General features: G+C 49.5%; 1 pseudogene; it reads left to right on the forward strand.

The window, feature by feature from the left end:
* Positions 1 to 270: 270 nt before the first annotated feature.
* The window catches only part of LOC123244687, a 58,618-nt pseudogene continuing 54,369 nt past the window's right edge, over positions 271 to 4,519 (forward strand).

Genomic DNA, 4,519 nt, shown 5'->3' on the forward strand with positions numbered 1-4,519 from the left:
CCCCTTTAGGAGCATGGTGGTTTTGTTCTGTAACTGGACTCACTTCTTGTATCGCGCAAACTACTTTAACAACCCACTCACATGAGGTCTACCTGCTTGTCACGATCCTCCCCCAAGTAATTTATTATCCTGAGGAACAATTTTTGGCCCTTCAACATTTGAAGTCCCCACGGGTTCGACGAGAACCTGTAATTGTTTTAACCTTTGCTACTATTCTTGGACTGGTAGGAGCAAGCATAAGTATTACTTTCCTAACTCTATTGAGCCGATATGGCAGCATTACATCATGCTGTAAATACTGACCTTAAAAGAGTCGAGCAGTCGCTGGAAGCCCTGGAAAAGTCCTTAACTTCCCTTTCAGAGGTAGTTTTGCAAAATAGGCGAGGCCTCGACCTTCTTTTCCTTAAAGATGGTGGTCTTTGTACTGCCCTTCGAGAGGAGTGCTGCTTCTATACAGACCACACTGGTATAGTCCGAGAATCAGTGGCCGAACTCAGAAGTCTCGACTCCAGAGAAAGGCTCTGGACAACAGGCCAATCATGATATCAGCGGTTATTCCAGTCTTCTCCATGGCTGACCACATTCATTTCCACCCTTTTGGGACCCTTAATAATTTTTGTTCTTTTGTTAATTTTTGGACCTTGCATTTTTAATTGCTTGGTCCAGTTAAAGATCGTGTTAATACTATCCAGGTTATGTTCTGAAACGATACCAAAACGACCACCCCAAATTATGCAATGACGTGGTTGTGAGAAAGATTTCTCACTATGAACAAACAGAAGTAGGGAATGAAGTAAAGTAAATGATTAAAACTAAAACCAGTCAACCAACTCCCACCTTGCATACCTGTCTGAGATGTAATGTCTTGTTCCCCTTAACGAACTAAAACACTGAGTCCTTTTATCGTAATGTCTTGTTCTTCTCAAGTCTAACCACTAAGTCCTTTTATCTTTAGGGTAAAGTCCTGTTCCTTCCTGAGTACTGAACTGAAACCATGAATCTATTCATAGGTATTAGATCAAAGCTTCAAAAAATGTATTTAAACTCCACTCTGATTATGTTGCTTTGGAGCTCCTTGGCTGGGCTCCCCTAGCTAGCTAGGAATAAAGACTTCTTTGTGCTTGTATTGCATTGTCTTTGTGTGTTCCTTCAGTGGTCATAGAAACGGACCCTAACACTTTATTCCTTTGAGCACAATAGTATTCCATCACCAACAAATACCACAGTTTTTTCAGCCATTCCCCAATTTGAGGGCATACCCTTGTTCGAGCTGCCATTCTTGATGGGGATGAGTCTCTCTTGGTAGATGGAGGGGGGCTTCCAAATGCAAAGTCAGCCCAAACTTGGGAGCCAAACTCCTGAACCAAGCCCTGAAGTTACTAAAAGAAAGAGGACTCTCTGACTTTAACTCTTTCTTCCCTGCAGAAAAAGGTCTCCTGGACAGTTGAAACCTCAGAAGGATACACAGCCCCGGAAGGTGACATTCAAGAGGCACCTAGGACTGGTAAGAAGGGACTGATTATGTTTGGATGGGGGTGGGGGGAAGTAGGGACTTTAGTTTTGATCTCTACTGCTTAGTACAAATTAGGTAATGGTCCTGCCAGATGTAGCCCTAGGGAGGGAGATCCCTGCTTTCCCTTTTGATAGGCATCCTACCTCCCCCACACCATTCACTGAGGGACCCCCTGCCTGGGGTATAGATCCCACATAGACCCCACAACATGGTTCAGACTCCCTGTGGCCTTGACTCCAGCCCCTCAGCACCCACAAACAAGGGTGGGACAGGTAGACCCACTCCCTAGACTAAATCCTGGAGAGAAAATGGCTTCAGTGAGCAACTTTAGAGAAGAATTAGAAACAGAATTGGGCTACACAGAGCAGGACTTATGGATAGAAAGTGTTCACTCCATCCTCACAGTCTCAAGCAGAGCAGCTGTTTTACTGTGCACTATGCAGGCCCTCCACAAAGGGGGTTCTCTTCCCCTTGGGAATGGACAAATAAACTGAGTTGAAGTGGATGACCCTCCTTTGTCAAGTAATCCCCCCAGAGAAAATGGCAGTAGTGCCTCCTCTACACTCTTTCCTCCTCTGAGAGGGGAGATCAGAAGAGTATGAGGTTCCTACTCCCCCCTGAACTAGGAAGCCTGTGGGCCTGTCTCTTGAGAGGAGTGCAAACATGTGAGCATGAGGTGCTCCAAAGCTGGAGCTTAAGGGTTAGAAATCACACGCTGGACAGTTCTCTAATGTGAGAATCCCCTGAGGAAGTGGACCTCTGGGGGACCTGCGGAGGAAAGGCTGAACCACAAACCCATCCCTCCTCGTGGATGGGCCCCCAGGCGCAGGCTCAGTTTGCTGTCCCCTCCCCCTGATCTGGGAGAGCCTGGGCAACCCTCCTGAGAACAGGGCACAAAGGGCAGTTAGAAATGCAGGGGACACCTTAGATAAGGATCTCTGTTTGGAACTCGGACCCTTCAAGGGTGGCTGGGCCTTTCCAAAGCACTAAAAAAGTTCCCTTCACAGTGAAAACCGGAGTGAAGCAAGGCTGCATGCTTTTGCCCCTTATCTTCTTGATGGTCATAGATTGGACCATGAGAAGAATTACCAAGGACAACAATGCGGGCATCCAATGGACTCACACCAAACAGCTCGAGGACCTGGACTTCGCGGATGACATCTGTCTCCTTTCTCACAAGCAGCAGGATGCGCAAGCCAAACTTGCACGACTCTCTGAAGAAGCGGAGAAGACAGGTCTGAAGATCAACAAGAGGAAGACCAGGTGATCACAGTCAACAGTAGACAGGACCTGCCCATCCAACTACAGGGAGAAAACATCAGGGAGACGGACCACTTCACCTATTTGGGTAGCATCGGTGGGGCAGATGAGGACATCAGAAACCGAATCAACAAAGCCAGACAGGCATTTAACACCCTGCGATCTGTCTGGACCTCCAAAGCACTGTCCCTCCTCACTAAGCTCCAAATCTTCAATACCAACGTAAAGGCCGTCCTCCTATATGGATCAGAAAGCTGGAGAGTGACGAGCACTAACACCAACAAACTCCAGGTCTTTGTTAATAGAGGTCTACGTCACATCTTGAACATCAGATGGCCTGAAAAGGTCTCCAATGCTAGTCTCTGGGAAAGAACATTCCAGTACCCCATCAGTCAGGACATAAAGAAACATAAGTGGAGATGGATAGGACATACGCTAAGAAAAACGGAAGACAACATAGCCAGACAAGCATTGAGCTGGAACCCTTCAGGGAGGAGGAAAGTCGGAAGGCCAAAACAGACCTGGCGAAGATCTGCCGAAAATGAAACAAAAACAGTCAGAACGACATGGGCCCAGCTGGGGGAAGTTGCCCAGAACAGAGTCCGTTGGCGTGAGATGGTTGCGGCCCTATGCTCCTAAGGAGTCAATAGGAATAATAATAATAATAATAATAAAGTCCTCAGGGACAAATAAGTACCGGACCTCCCCCCCCCCCTTCCCAGGATGGTGGAGTCAAGTCAGCTTGCTCTTAGGAGGAGCCCAAACCTGCCTGCAGGTTTACCCCTGCTTTGTCTCTTGCTTTATTGCACTGGAACCAAGAAGTGTTGAAGGAATGCAAGTAGGATTAGAAGGTCTATTGCTGATCCTGAGGAGGATGAAGAGCTCTGAGGTCGAGGAGGGAGGAGAGGAGACTCGCTGTGGCCAAATGGGGTGAATGCAACACAGATTGGGAAGGTGGAAAGCGGGGGAATTGTGAGGAGCCTGTCTGTGAGCTGTCCTCTGGATATGTTCTCCAGTAGCCTCCGGCCAAGCCAGGTGCTGGCTTCAAGCAGGCGGACCATCCCGGGAAACTTCGAACCGGGAGCCCCTGCTTCTGCCTGGCTGCTCCCCAGAGCGTGTGCCAGCAGCCACAGCTGGGAAAGTCTGTGCTCAGGCCATCTGGTAACCGAGCCGAGCTTCTCTCCTAAAGCTCTCCATGTTAATGTCGGGGGTTGGGTTAGACTTTAGCCGGTAGTTTGGGCTCCCCAGTTTCTGGGGGTGAGACAGGGAAGGAGGTGGAGAAGGGGGGCTTGTGGTTAAAGCCCATAAAAGGTGAGCTTCCGCCAGAAGAGGGGCCGTTTGACTTGTGGTTAGGGGCGGCGCCACTTTCATGAAAGCGAAATCCACAGTCTTTTCTGCTCCTAAAGTCTGACTGCGAACTGTCCTTGTGAGGAGCGGACCCCTTAGTCCAATGAGAATTCCAATGTCAGAGGCACCCTCCAAGGAGCAGCCTTCTCTCCGCCTCCCCTCAGGCAGCTCCACTCTGATGCCTGTAGGGGCGGTTGGTGGCCTTCCAGCCTTCATCTCCCCGTTCTGGCCTCTCTCCGGGTGGCTGCCAGAGCCAGGAGGCCATGCTCCATCTCCTGCAGAGGGGACACTGGCCGGGGGCGGTCTGCAAGCTTGGCCTCCAGCCTGATGGGCTTGCTGGGGTCAGAGCAGAGAGAAGAGAGAAGTGAGCAGGGGAGGGAGGAGCCAAGAGGGAGGAAG

The sequence above is a fragment of the Gracilinanus agilis genome, chromosome 4 (assembly GCF_016433145.1).
Source record: "Gracilinanus agilis isolate LMUSP501 chromosome 4, AgileGrace, whole genome shotgun sequence".
NCBI lineage: Eukaryota > Metazoa > Chordata > Mammalia > Didelphimorphia > Didelphidae > Gracilinanus > Gracilinanus agilis.